This window comes from Schistocerca gregaria, chromosome 4 (assembly GCF_023897955.1).
Source record: "Schistocerca gregaria isolate iqSchGreg1 chromosome 4, iqSchGreg1.2, whole genome shotgun sequence".
Taxonomy (NCBI): domain Eukaryota; kingdom Metazoa; phylum Arthropoda; class Insecta; order Orthoptera; family Acrididae; genus Schistocerca; species Schistocerca gregaria.
This window is the reverse complement of record NC_064923.1, coordinates 281,864,578-281,880,524: the sequence shown is the minus strand read 5'-3', so window position 1 is coordinate 281,880,524 and position 15,947 is coordinate 281,864,578. Positions and strand designations below refer to the sequence as shown.

At 44.7% G+C, this 15,947-nt stretch overlaps 1 protein-coding gene across 3 annotated transcripts in view; it reads right to left on the bottom strand.

Moving 5' to 3' along the window:
• The window catches only part of LOC126365851 (transient receptor potential cation channel trpm), a 1,785,347-nt gene that overhangs the window by 1,470,757 nt on the left and 298,643 nt on the right, over positions 1-15,947 (bottom strand). The gene's annotated exons all lie outside the window — the stretch shown is intronic.

The following is a 15,947-nucleotide window of genomic DNA, read 5'->3' as shown; positions in this document are numbered from 1 at the left end:
GAAGCAATGCCCTTTCAATGACATGATGCACATATTGGTAACTTGGAAAGCTCCATTTCGGGCTAAGACGCACAGTACAGAGGGGATGAGTGGAGACACTTCTGGGTGAAGACAGAATAGCTGTTGGGAATCTATGAAACGTCTTTGACGCTAGTAAAGAATTATTACAGTTCAATCATTCATTCACGAAGGATTCTCGTCCTGGCTACTGGTGTGTCCGCGGGATCATTCTGAATTCTACTATTGCCCTTGATGACCCATCCACGAAGTACCTGGTGTCAGCAATCGTGTGGTCTGCTGATCTCGTGCCTACCGCCAGGAACGTGGACCCCAGGACGCCGTTTTGATGGCTTGCTTGCTTAAGTTCAGTGCTGCAAGTTTCGAGAACTTAACGAGTGGCATTTGCCGTGTGGGCCCGGGCGTTGTCGTGAATCAGCAAGATCTTTGAGCCCAACTTTCCCCTGCAATTGTTTTGTATTGCTCTTCTGAGGTTGTGTGCAGAGTTTGGCAGAACCTTTAAGAGTTTATTGTAGTGCCTCGTTCCAGGAAATCCACAAAAATCACACCTTTTCTGTCACAAAAGACAGTCATTACGTGGTTGAATTCGCAGGCGCCCGAATTTTACGTCGAACGAATTTCCAAGCTCGTCCATCGCTAAGATAAGCGCCTTCATTTAAATGGCAACTCTATAGAAAAGTAGTATTTAAGTGTGGCTTTCATCTGTACATAATAAAAAAATTTCCAATACTTTATTTACTCTTAATTCCAAAACGCAATGTGTTGTGGATAGCCCTCGTATTACAGTGAATGTCATCAGTCCCAATGATGAACTCATGATGGGAGCTGGAACGGTGGATTTATTTAAAGGGAGCTAGGACGAGGCTATGATGTAAGCCTCGGTTCATAATGACCTCATGTGCCCTCCTCATTCTGTTATATTCACTTAACAGACTGTTAACTGCTGTGTCCGTTGATTTTGGTGACTTTTGCTGAGAGCATGCCGTACCCTTACATCAAATTTTTGAACCTTCTCTAATGCATGCAGTTGTGCCTGAACGTGAAGAGTCACTAATGTCAAACGATCCTCCTCAAAACGAAAAAACCATTTCCATGCAGTGCTCTCTGCAGTGGCATCATCCTCATACACGACGGATATGTTTCTGGCTGCCTCCGCTGCTGTTACTCATCTACTGAGCTCAAAGAGATGAATATGTTGGAAATGTTCCAATTTCTCCACTATGCACTTAATTTTCTATCATCCACAGCTCAACTAACTATTTCAAACTGACAAGATGACAACATGTAACATCAAATAGCAACACGAAACTACAGATAGAAACAGCCGCGCGGAGTGACCGCGAGGTTTGATGTGCCATGTCACGGATTGCGTGGGCCCTCCCGCGGGAGGTTCGAGACCTTCCTCGGCCATAGCTGAGAGTGTGTTGTTGTTGGCATAAATTAGTTTAAGTAGTGTGTAAGTCTAGGGACCGATGAACTCAGCAGTTTGGTCCCTTAGGGAAAAAAAATGGTTCAAATGGCTCTGAGCACCATGGGACTTAACATCTGTGGTCATCAGTCCCCTAGAGCTTAGAACTACTTAAACCTAACTAACCTAAGGATATCACACACATCCATGCCCGAGGCAGGATTCGAACCTTCGACCGTAGCGGTCACGCGGTTCCAGACTGAAGCTCCTAGAACCGCACGGCCACACAAGCCGGCGGTCTCTTAGGAATTCACATACATTTGAACATTTAGATAAAAACATAACAATCGATAAAGAAGCCCATGGCAGCCGGAATACCAACATGCAAAACAAAAACGCTACAAACTTATCCACCAACCTAATATATAATGCCAAGGGAGGAAAAATGGAAGCGTATTTGAAACACGGCAAAAATTACTCTGCCAGTCGTTTTAGTTGTACCTTAGCCTTCTAGAGTTAAAAGCAATTTCCCTCAGGCCATACTAAAACAGGCTTCGTGGCGACTGCGGTGTTTCCACATGAGAGCTACGGAAGGCGGCCGTTGCGGAGGTCAGTTCCGCGTGCAGAGTGTAGCCGGCATCGAAGCCGCAGGTCCCAGGTCGATATCTCGCGCTACGCTGCGGCACGCCGGCGACCGCAGGGAGCTGTTGGCACCTCCGAGCCCTCTGTAACACTCCGTGACAGTACTTAAGTGGTAATTTCTAAGTACAGAGTTTTAGGCTAGTTTTATAAAGACCCACCTCCACCTCTCGTCTGTTTGTCCCTTGTGATGATCACGGTCAAAGGAAGCGGTCGTCGTTAACCCGCCCACATAGCCGAGCGCCTCACCACGCCGCTTACAGGATTACGGGAGGTAGCCTCCCGCCGGATAAAATCTGCGTCGCGGATTAACAAAGATTGGTGACCCGGCCATCCGGGATGGGGTTCCCAGCTAGGTAAATACCGGATTGGCCCACTTTCCAATTCTTGGTATTCAAAGTGAGCCCTGTTAGATTCCAAAGTTTCAACATTTTATGCACTGACGGAAAACAATCGCAACACCATAAGCAGTTAATGTAAGAGTAATGAAATTTCGGGGTCAAATTTGTCTAGGTGACATATTTAAGTGATTAATATCACAAGATACACGTTAATGTAAGAACATTAGTGTAGTACAGATGCCGGATGTCAGTTTTTGGTATGGAGTTCCATGCCTGTTGCACTTGGTCGGTCAGTACAGGGACGATTAACGCTGTTTGTGGATGACGCTGGATTTGCCGTCCGATCATGTCCCATAAGTGTTCCATTGGAGACAGATCTATTGATCCAGCACGCTAAAGCAACATGACGACACCCTGTGGAGCATGATCGGTTGTAACATTTGCGCGTGGGAGAGCGTTATCCTGTTGGAAAACACCCCTTGAATTTTGTACATGAATGGCAGCACACACGTCGAATCACCAGACGCACTTACAAAACTGCAGTCGGGGTTCCTGGGAAAACCAAGAGAGTGCTCCGCTTGTCATGTGAAATCGCACCGTGGACCATAGCTGTAGGTGTAGGTGTCTACAGAAAATTTGTTGAAGGTGCGCAACTGGTCTCCTCCTACCGAAGACACGGTCATCACTGCACCGAGCCAGAAATAGCTTGCATCAGGAAACACAACGCAACTCCATCCTGCCCTCGAATGAGCTCTCACTTGACACTGCTAAAGCCGCAAATGGCGGTGATTTGCGATCAGTAGAATGCGCACTACAGGACGTCTGGCTCCCAGCTGTCCTTGTAGTAAACGATGTGTAACAGTTCTTTGTGTCACTGTGGTGCCAGCTGCTCGTCCGATCGCTGCTACACATGCAGTACGATGCGCAAGAGCCATACGCCGTGCCCGATGATCGTCCGAAGGCGGGTCTTCTTGCGGCCGTACATTTTCATGACCACAGCCGCCAGCAGTCATGTACAGTGACTACTTACCTGCCAAATCTTTCTCCAATACGACACAAGAAACATCCAGCTTCTCATAGCCCCATTATACGACCTCGTTCGAACGTAGTGAGGTGCTGTTAATGGCATCTTTGTAGGCTAAAATGACTTCTTCGCTAACATCAACTTATCACGTCCAGTCTCAAAGGTAACTAAACCTCACGACCTTTACAGCGAGTATTTAAAGAAAACGTAATTTGCTTCCTCATACTCGGGCACTCTTATGTGGCTGGCGCGAAATTGGAATAGATTTATATATGACGATGGTATCTGTTCCTTCGGACATGTCCGAAAGAACAGATACCATCTTCTTACATAAACATATATTTTAAGCTCACCGGGTATTTGACCATCTTCTTCCGTGCGGATGCACAAACAGTGCCCGAACTCTAACAGGAAGGGCAAAAAGCGGCGAGTAATGAGTATAATGGGTAGGGGCCTATGAATATAGTGCGAGACAAAAAGTTGTGCATGTGGGTCTCAGGGGTTGCGTGCCACAGATAGGTCATTGCAGTCGCACTATCGTCTGTGTCCTCGGTGGCTCAGATGGATGTTCGGTCAGAGGTCTGTATGCTCTCTGTAATAATAATAATAAAAAAAGAGTCAAGGAATCAACGACCAACTTGAACGGATGTCTTGTGACGTCCGCTCAGACCAAACGCAACGAACTATACCGTACAAAATGAAAAAAAAGATGGATAGAGCGTCTGCCATGTAAGCAGGAGATCCCGGGTTCGAGTCCCGGTCGGGGCGCACATTTTCAGCTGCCACCGTTGTCTTATATCAACGCCTGTATGCAGCTAGGGGTATTCATTTAATTGTAATTTGAATATATATCATCACTCAGATGTAGAAATGCGGCTACCAACTTTCTTTCGTGTGGGACATCTCCTTCTCGGTGCTACGATTTTTTTCCCATCACTGTATATTAATTTCATTAGTCCAAATTTTTTTCTGTTTATGAAATCTATCTGTGTTCTTTATCACATTAATATCTGCTTCGTTTTATACGCAATTATTTGTTCCTTCTGAACACCGTTTTCAATACTGGCCTAGACGTAATACCACCCTTCTTGATGCAGCTTACTGCTTAACTATTTCACCTCTGCTGTTCGCTTCTTGTACGTTTTCTTGTCCTCCTATGCTGGGTGTTACAGCTATTTGATACATACAGTTATTTCCTTTTTCAAAAGCCTCCTCCATTAATTTTTACCAAAAGATGTGTCCTTTCATCCTTTTCCTTTTATTTTCCTTTACTTACCTGGTTGAGTTCTTATTATGTTCTTAACTTTTCTTGTTCATGTTCAATGCAGTCCTTCAAGGAGTCTACTCATTATTTGGTCTAAATGTCTTTGCTACAGGTTCCTGACAAACTCATAGCTCACTTTAAAGTCAGTATACTCTATCTTTCTCTTTATGTTGCTCTGAGGCGTTTTTGTGTGTATTTTAAACTTTTAAGGGTAATAAGAAATATTCCCCACCGGCCGGAGTGGCCGTGCAGTTCTAGGCGCTACAGTCTGGAACCGATCAACCGCTACGGTCGCAGGTTCGAATCCTGTCTAGGGCATGGATGTGTGTGATGTCCTTAGGTTAGTTAGGTTTAATTAGTTCTAAGTTCTAGGCGACTGATGACCTCAGAAGTTAAGTCGCATAGTGCTCAGAGCCATTTGAACCAAATATTCCCCTAATGTCTTACCCTCTATATACACGCTCATCCTGAAATAGAATAGTTGTTTCTTCGTTTGCTAGGAAGTAGTCACTTATAGTTCTTGATCCGCTGCCAGACCATGTGTACTTGTGAATATCTTTGTGTTTATAGAAAGAGTTGCAAAATCTCTGAATATGGTTCAGTTGGTAGTGACTGTAATCTTTCCAGCATAACCTATTTTATTATCTATCCTCTCTTTCCCTATTTTTGCATTGTAGTCTCTACCAGTTGTGTATACTCGGTCTTATGTATTTAGTTGGTTTGGTAGACCTTCATAAAACACCTTACTTTACTTTTTTCCAGCTCGCTGTTTGTTTTTGTTTCCATTTTGGTTACTGTAATCAATGCTACATGACGCTCCTCTCTTCTAGAATTCTTCGGAATTCCCCTTCTTTTATTGATATCCTTCTGACCTTCGATGTTATTAAATTCACATATCCCGCTATACCAAAGTCCTTGTCCATTTTCCACTTCATATGGGTTTGTGTCCGGCTTTTTCTCTTATGTTGCTTGCCAGTAATTTCTGATTTTGCCCGGCGGCCTTACGAAGGACGTGCAGATATAGTTGGTTAGAGGGCTGTCACTTTACGCCCCTCAAACCTGCCTTAAGGCTTTACTCCCCTACGGAAGAGGACTTTGTTAGGACTCCAGAGACTCTCCCTCCATCCCCCCCCCCCCCCCTCCTCACCACTTTCTCAAACCCCCATCTCTCTGTGTTGGTGGCCCTGGTTGTAGTTACATTATCGCCAGCACAGCCCTAGACTTAACAAAAGCTCGCAAACCCCCCCACGCAGGACTTATAGCAGTCACCTCTTCTCTCAAACTGTGTCTTAGCGCGTCCTACCTTCATGTTCTTGTCCCATTGCTAAAGGTGTCAGTGGCTCAGAGAGGAGTTCAATATGCAGAAATAATTTTTTTTGGTAATTTGCCCAATAACATAAAATACTTGACAGGTAGTGAAGCAAGTTTTAAACCTAATCTTGTTCATGCTGTGTCACTGTTAGCCTCAACTCAAAACTCATAGTTCATACTTCCTTTCACACAATGCTCCTGCAACAACCATTGCTTTAAGAGCTTTAATCCTTTTTATTTTGAGTTTTTTAAGGCTCTATTTATCGCTGTTCATATACATTATGTGAAAATCATACTCATGAATAATATACAGTGTAACACACTTTGTTTAAACGTAACCTTATTATAATATATTAGATAGTTGTAGACCCCATTAAATCAATGTAGTCTTTTGTTGCGGTTAATTATACTGTACTTTCATTATGAAACCTGCAAATAATCTCGATAACTAAAGAACTGCAAAAAGTGTAAACGCAATTGCAATAACAGCCGAGTGGAAACAGATGTAGGTGCTCAGTTTGTTGAGCATTTTATGCATATCGCACAATCTTTGCCTCTCACTATTACACAATTTGTAACATAAAGCCCTAAGCCAGTCAACGTTCCGTACCAGCGTATTTATCTTTAAAAACTTTTCTTTTTCTATAGTCTGTGTGACAGTCAAAACAGACTGCGGTCATGCTTGCTTACGGTCAACATATTAACTCAATGAAGAGCGCTAGAGCAATGATGAAAATTGTGACATGTATTTATAGTCTAGTTACAATAAGACCGGAGGCGAGGAGAGTTTTATTCAGGTACCTCTTCGCTGTCGCTATTTTATTGTGTACTGTGCGAAAGAAATGAAGGTAATGTGTTATCTAGTGAGCCACTGGTGCGGAACTGGATAGCAGGTGTGCTTTTACGCAGCTGAATGAGATGCGCACACAGTAATTTAACTGCTTGTTTGAAGTGATTCCTGGAAAAAAAGTTTCAGTAAAATATTAGGACGTGATCCCTATTTAATATTATTTTTAGTAGGCTCAAATACATAGCACATCCGAAACGTTTAAAAAAATCTGAGATCACAGATTCCAGTTGATTTCATTTCTTATGGGTTTTGGTAAACCTTGTCTGGCAAGAGAAGTACTAGAGTTTCATATGCCGGATTTCCTGGAGTCATGACTGATACATTAGACAGAGATATAGGGCAGGATGGCCAAAATAAACCTGGCCCGGAAACTGCGCGCCAGACATCAATCTTAACCTCACGTAACAGCTATTCGTGGTGCATAACGGTGCGTCACGTACCTGGACAGGTTAAGGAAATGAGAAAGCCTGGATGCAACCTTACCGGTACAGCTTCACTCAATGACAACTGAAACTGTGAAAATAAAGATGCAGGTCCTCTTCTGTAATATTCCTATCGGAGGACCTTTAATTTTCCATTTTCACGGGCTGTCTACAGTTGAGAAACGTTTGGTGGTTTCGAATAGTACTGTAAGACTCCCTTTGTCGTTGAACTTGTCTCACAACATTGAAAACGTTTTGTAGTCCTGCATAAACAAAGCCTTCAGCGACCCTGAAGGCTTCTCATTCCGTTGTTTGAGTGTACACTATATTCACACTTAATATAAAAAATGAATTCTTTCACCACGAGCATGCAATTGTACATGCAGCCAAACGTAGAAAGCGGTGAGTTAATTCCTAATCACTCATATCCACTAAACATGTGCAAAGGAAAACAAGAGCTGACAAGGAGTGAAGCTTTAGCAAAAGATGGAACAATATGTTGATTAAATGAAGCACGAAAAACATGCAACGCGCCGTATAACTTAAAAAAAATACAAGGTAGATTAGAGTTTCAAGTCCTGTCGACGACGAGGTCATTAAAGACGGAGCACAAGCCCGGATTAGGGAAGGATAGGGTAGGAAATCGGTCGTGTCATTATCAAAGTTACAATACTGCTTTTACCTTAAGCGACTTGCGGAAATCATGAAAAATCTCAATCTGGAGGACCGGACGCGGGTTTGAACCGCCGTCCTTCAGAATACGAGTCCAGTGTGCTTACCAATGTGCCACCTCGTTGGATACCTTACACGATACGGAAGGCGTTCTGAAATCATTATTCATCGATCTGTTGGTTGTAAATGAAAAGAAGACACGCCATTTGATTTACAATATTAAGCGCTCTCTTGTGGATGGCCGCACGAGGTAGCTGCGCGGTGCAAGGCGTCTTATCACGGTCCGTACGGCTCCTCTTGTTGGAGGTTCGAGTCTTCCCTCGGGCATGGGTGTGTGTCTCGTCCTTAAAGTTAGATTAAGTAGTGTGTAAGCTCAGCAGTTGGGTCCCATATCACCTTAACACAAATTAAATTATTATTATGGATGTGTTTGGTTTTAGAAAACAGTGTCAACAAACTGAGTGGATGGTAGAGGATTGCCTGAGAAGAAACTTGGGAATAGAAACCCACGACCTCCAGGGTTATCCAACGTCCGCATAGACCGCAGAGGTTACAGGGAGCTAACGTCTGCAGCTGGGCTACTCCTCCTGCACGTAACGTCGGTTTGTAGCTGGACGAGTGCATTGCGTTAGTGACAGGCGTGGACACATTCGATGCCATCTTTGAGTCTGTCTTCAGTCGATCTCAAAGATTTGTTTGTATTTCGTGGATGCATGGCAAAGCTGGTCGGTAAGAGGCTCGTGGATCGTGTCATCGATAGCTGAACCCCTTGCGTGTTACCTCGGAGGGAGTCCGTCGATGCGCTATGCCTTGTGCCTAGGCTGAAGTGTTAGCCAGTCTTGAATGCTTTCATATGAAATGATGAAGTCAATGGAGGCGACTGCTATATCTTCACGGCAGTCGAGCACTCACAGTGAATGGATAACTGGCTCATGGATCTTATTTGTTTAGGCTACAGCGGTGCATTTTGAAAACGGTGAGCATCGGTGAGTTTGCATCTAAATGATTACGTGCCTTCCCCGTGAGATGACGGGTTGAAAGTGTTGTCATTGCCACGCTGTAATTCTAATGAGCTGTTACGGACTTACTTCCTTGTAATGTTTTGGCACCCTTTCGTGCTGCTTGTGCAACGTTACTCGTTTTGAAAAATTATGTTTTTCCTTTTGAAATTATGAAGCAGCAGTGCCAAGTAGCGTGCTGCTTTTTTTTCCTGTTGTTAATTTACAGTATGCACTGGCTCTTTTAATTCACAACTGCGCGTACTCGTAATTTGTTTGGGAACAGAGCGGCTAACAGTTAGCGTAGATGTTTAAAATCTTATATCCGAACTGTTTATTTTAATTGAAGCACTTGTTTGGTTTAAAATTTCGCTTTTTTTCTATAGACAACTTCTCTCAAGCTCGCACTAATCTCTGCAAATTTGGGCAATCTGTGTATTTTGTCAAGCTTAAATGATGTTAATTATTTATCCATTTATTGGCTGAAATTCACATAGTGCCGAGCTCGGCTGAGTTTTCTTCTAAAGTGGGTTTCATGTAACTCAGTGGTTTATTGAAATATTTCAATTGTGGCAGTTAAAAAAGGAGAAAAGGGACCAGACTACGAGGTCATCCGTCCCTTGTTCCTAATAAAACAATGCCACATGTGTGAGAATAAAATTGATGAGACATATAACACAAAACGGAAAGAAAGGAAAGAACGAAGGAAAGGCAAAGAACACAAAAAGGAACAAAAGATGACAAGAAAATAGAGAGATGCAAGAAACAGAAGAGAGTAAAACAAGGAAGCAGATTAGAGTGGCTGGCCGACCACGAAAATAAAAAGGGTAGACCAGCCACCCTGCAACACATAAAACATCCACCCTAAAAGCATTAGGGTGGAGGACACAGAAAGACAAAGGACAGGCGCTAAAACTCAGATCGAATGATAAAACCTACCCTCACGGATGAAACACAAAACAATAGCAGCCGGTGAGGCGTTGTCTGCTAAAATCAATGATAACGAGTCCGGCAACCGAAGATGAAGTCGCAGGGCAGGCAAAGAAGGACAAAGCAGAAGAATTTGGGCCACTGTGAACCGGGCGCCGCACCGACATTGAGGTAGGTCTTCACGGCGCAGAAGGTAGCCGTGGATCGCCCAGGCATGGCCAATGCGGAGCCGGCAGAGAACCACGGAATCCATGCGAGAGGCCCTCATCAAGGACTTCCACACATTCGTGGTCCTCTTAATGGCTCGCAGTTTTTTGTGTGTACCGACATTTTGCCATTCCGCTTCTCAAAGCTGAAAAACCTTGCGGTGTAATAACGAACACAGAAGTGGTATACGTGTTGCCTCTATGTCCAGCCTGTCAGCAAGTTCATTGCCTGGTATTCCGAAGTGACCAGGGGTTCAGACGAACACCACTGAACGAATGCACCGTTCCAGGGCACAGATGGACTCCTGGATGGACGCTACCAAAGGATGGCGAGGGTAGCACTTGTCGATAGTTTTCAGGCTGCTCAAGGAGCCAGTACATAAAAGAATAGGCTTCCCAGGGCATGAACGGACATACTGAACGGCACGAGAAATGGCCATCAGCTCTGCAGAGAATACACTGCAGCCATTGGGTAAGGAATACTGTTCAATACGGCCGCCGTGAGCGTAGGCAAAGCCAACGCGACTATCAGCCATCGAGCCGTTGGTGTAAACCGCTCCAGAGATTCTGGAAGTACTCTTAACGGCGAGAGATGGGAACACTTAATGTAGCCAGGAACATTGTCGAATATGATTGTTTTGGTGATCCAGGAATTGCGGTGCGTTTGTGTGTGTGTGTGTGTGTGTGTGTGTGTGTGTGTGTGTGTGTGTGTGTGTGTGTGGACGGGTGGGTGGGAGGGGGCATAGTGTTGCATGGGCATTCTGACCACCAAATCTTTGAATGAATAGGGGACACTCACCAGTCAACGTTATTCTGGCACTGTACTACTCTCCAATGTGGTTTTTGAAGGGTGCGTTCCGCCCTAATTTCATTTTTTTGGATGACAGTGCGCTACTGCACAGAATAGCGCAGGTGGAGGAGCTCTTGGGAATAGATGATGTTCCGCGAATGGAATGGTCTGCCAGTTCTCGCGCCTTAAATTCCATCCAATACGTGTGGGATGCATTCGGGAGACGTACTTCAGCGCGTCCACGAGCACCAGCGACATCCAGCATTTGTCAACTGTGCTCTTGGAGGAATAGAACGCTCTTCCACAAGAACTTCTAACCAACTTTGTGGTCAGTATTGCAGCACGTTGCAGACCATACATTACAATCCGTGATGATCACACAACATATTAAGAACCACGTCCCGCCTTTTGTAATGTTCAGAGGACCACTGTAAATCACTGTGATTTCAGTGTATGTATTTTCTTTGAAAAAAGTGTCATTTCTGTATCAGATTAAGGAAGATTGGGATTTGCTGCCCCTTGACATTGAGGTCATTAGAGACGGAGAAAAAGGCTCGAAGTGTTTCAAGGATGAAGAAGGAAATCGACCGTGCCCAAGCAAAAGAACCATCCTGGGCATTTTCCTGGAGCCATTTAGGGAAATTGCGGAAAGCTAAATCTGAATGACCGGACGCGATTTGAACTGTCGTCCTCCCGCATGCAAGTCCAGTGTGCCAACCACTCCGGTATTTCTATGATGTTGGCTAAACATCGAGTCGACGTTCTAACTCATGGTCCACTGCGTTCAAGTCTGGACTCAGGCACACAAGTCCATTTCAAGAATGTTACTGTCCACGAACCAATGCCTCACATATGCTGCTTTATGACTGGCTACATGCCTTGCGATGCAGATAAAGATCATCTCCGAATGATCCTCATACCATACGCAGTACACGATGGTTTTAAATGGGTTCATATCCTTCCGCAGTTAGGCGATTCTTCAGCGCAATAAGGGAACCAATATCCTAGCGACGAAAAATAATCCCATATCGTTACAGTGTTGACACGACACATAATGGCAGGTAACGCTCTGTAGCCATTAACCAAACCCAGACCCTTTTATCGGCTTGCCACAGAGTACAGCCTGATACATCACTACAAATCACTTGTTGCCAGTAATCCACGGTCCCATGCCGTGGCTCTTTACACCTCCCCAGGCGCCCCTTTGCACTGACTAGAGAAATCTGTGGCTTACGAGGAGATGCTCTACCATGGTAAGCAGTCTTTTCAACATCCGACGTACGTTCAATACGCTAGCTGGACTGCTGTAACTCCTTCCCCTGATGTCATGCTCGACTGACCCTACCCGCCAGTTCATGAGGACTGTCTGGGCTAGGGGTAGCTGTGGTTGCACCTTCACGTTAACACTTCACAGTCTCGTCACCAAGTTTTAGAAAGATTGAAATATCCCTGAGGAATTTGTTAATCTGGTGACACTCAATGACTAGTACTCATTCGAAGTTACTAACCTCTCCAGACCGACCCACTCTGCTGTCACTCCTCCTCTACTAACGACACAATATTCCACACTTTCTTTTGAACTGACAGATCCACCTGTCGTGACATCTAAAAGTGAATTCTGCATTACACATGAGTGTCTGGAAACTTCTCACGAGACATTACATGTGTAATCTCATAGATATTCCATCAGGTCCATAGACCTTTCTTCTGTTGAGGGATGTCAGTTGATTTTGTACCTCATGGTCACCTATTTCGTTATTTATCATTTTTTCGTTTATGCGACGCTTTAAAAGACGAATCGCAGTATGATATTCTTATGTATTAAACGATATCTACTGCGGAACAAGGTGATACTGTGCGTTGTTCAATTATTTCCATTAACGCAGACGCGGAAGTTACCTGAATGCCATGTGGCTGTTATTAGAAAAATCCAGAAAATAAATAACAATACGACAAAAATTTAGATCTTTTCTGTAGCGTCGTTTCACTCTGGAAAGACAAAGGAAGACTGTCGGTAATGTAGGGAACAGGAACGATATATGACTGTAACCAGAGGAATCTCCAATACACTGATGTGACAGAATTCATGGGACAGCGATGTGCCCACACACAGATGGCGGCAGTATCGCGTACACGAGGTATAAAACGACATTGCATTGGCGGAGCTATAGTTTGTACACGGTTTCTGATGTTACTATGACCTCACGCCGGAAATTAAGAGACTCTGAAGGCGGCATGGTAGTTGGAGCTAGACGCACGCGACATTCCATTTCGGAAAGCGTTAGAGAATTCAATATTGTGAGATCCACAGTGTCAAGAGTGTTCCAAAAATATCATTACCTCCCACCTAGACAACACAGTAGCCGATGGCCTTCACTTAACGTCCAAGAGCAGCGGTGTTTGCGTAGCGTCGTCGATGCTGATAGATAAGCAGCACTGCGTGACGTAAACGCAGAAGTCATTGCAGGCCCTACGACGAACGTATCTGTTAGGACAGTAGGGCGAAACCGAGTTAATGGGCTGGGGCAGTAGGCGACCTTTTCTAACAGCGTTCCATCGCAGCATCACTTCTCCTGGGTTCATCACCATATCGATTGAATCCTAGATAACTGGAAAACCGTGGCCTGGTTAGATGAGTCCCTATTTCAGTTGGGAAGGTCTGATGGTAGGGTTCGAGTGTGGCAGGGACCCCACGAAGCCATGGGCCCAAGTTGTCAACAAGGAACTGTATAAGACGATGGTGGCTCCATAATGGTGAATGCTGCTTTTGCATGGAATGGTTTGGGTGTGTAGTCCAAATCAGTCGATCACTGACTTCAAATGGTTACGTTGCAGCCATTCATGGATTTCATGCTGCTAGACAAAGATGGAATTATGTGATCGGAGGCTTTACCGGCGTATGTGCTGTCTCCAAGGCTCTCGGGTACCCAGCCGGATGTGATCGTTTACGTCCCACGATATTTCTGCGAATAACCTTTCCGCCATGATCAGGTGTTTCTGATGCAATGGTCTGTCTGCTCGTTGTCAGTGTTATTTATGTCCATTCCATCAGAACCACCTGATGATGGAGGAAAGGTTATTCGCCGAAATATGATGGGACTTCAGCTATCGCATACGGCTGGACACCGGACAGCCCTGAAAACAAGGATGGAATTTTTGTGGATGACAATGCGCCATGTCACCGGACCACAGTTGCTCGCGATTGTTTTGAACAACATTCTGGACAATTTGAGTGAATGATCTGGCCACTCAGATCGCCCGATATGGACATAATCGAGAGGTCAGTTCGTGCACAAAATCCAGGACCGGCAACACTTTAGCAATTATGCACGGCTGCAGAGGCAGCATTAGTCAATATTTCTGGAGGGGACTTCCAACGATTTGTTGAGTCCATGCCACGTCGAGCTTCTGCACAACGCGAGGCAACAGGAGGTACGACACGATATTCTACATCTACATCTACATCCGTTCTCCGCAAGTCACCTGACGCTGTGTGGCGGAGGGTACCTTGAGTACCTCAATCGGTTCTCCCTTCTATTTCAGTCTCGTATTATTCGTGGAAAGAAAGATTGTCGGTATGCCTCTATGTGGGCTCTAATCTCTTCTGATTTTATGGTCTCTTCGCTAGATATACGTAGGAGGGAGCAATATACTGCTTGACTCCTTGGTGAAGGTATGTTCTCCGAACTTCAACAAAAGCCCGTACCGAGTTACTGACCGTCTCTCCTGCAGTGTCTTCCACTGGAGTTTATCTATCATTTCCGTAACGCTTTCGCGGTTAGTAAATGATCCTGTAACGAAGCGCGCTCCTCTCCGTTGGATCTTCTCTATCTCTTCTATCAACGCTATCTGGTACGGATCCCACACTGCTGAGCAGTATTCAATCATTCAGTGGGCGAACAAGCGTACTGTAACCTACTTCCTTTGTTTTCGGATTGCATTTCCTTAGGATTCTTCCAATGAATCTCAGTCTGGCATCTGCTTTACCAACGGTCAATTTTATATGATCATTCTATTTTAAATCACTCCTAATGCCTACCCCCAGATAATTTATGGAATTAACTGCTTCCAGTTGCTGACCAGCTATTTTGTAGCTAAATGATAAGGGATCTATCTTTCTATGTATTCGCAACACATTACACTTTTCTACATTGAGATTCAATTGCCATCCCCTGCACCATGCGTCAATTCGCTGCAGATCCTCCTGCATTTCAGTACAATTTTCTATTGTTACAACCTCTCGATACACCACAGCATCATCCGCAAAAAGCCTCAATGAACTTCCGATGTTAATCCACAAGGTCATTTATGTGTATTGTGAATAGCAACGGTCCTACGACATTCCCCTGCGGCACACCTGAAATCACTCTTACTTCGGAAGACTTCTCTCCATTGAGAACGACATGCTGCGTTCTGTTATCTAGGAATTCTTCAGTCCAATCAGACAATTGGTCTGCTAGTCCATATGCTCTTACTTTGTTCATTAAACGACTGTGGGGAACTGTATCGAACGCCTTGCGGAAGTCAAGAAACACGACATCTACCTGGGAACCCGTGTCTATGGCCCTCTGAGTCTCGTGGACGAACAGCGCGAGCTGGGTTTCACACGATCGCCTTTCTCGAAACCCATGCTGATTCCTACAGAGTAGATTTCTAGTCTCCAGAAAAGTCATTATACTCGAACATAATACGTGTTCCAAAATTCTACAACTGATCGACGTTAGAGATATAGGTCTATAGTTCTGCACATCTGTTCGACGTCTCGTCTTGAAAACGAGGATGAACTGTGCCCTTTTCCAATCCTTTGAAACGGTACGATCTTCTGGAGACCTACGGTAGACCGCAGCAAGAAGGGGGGCATCCCACGAATTTTGTCACCTCAGTGTACAAATATTATTAATCTTTTCAAAATTCAACCTGACCCTCTGTAATTGGAACTGGTGTATACGACGCAACGTGGACTCTCGGGGTAGTTGCAAAGTGGTCGCCACACTCTCCTGTTTGGAAAGAAAGGTGTACTTGTGCACGTGCAAGAGTGCGAGCGTGTCTACAGGCAGGCTGTGTGGCATGCACG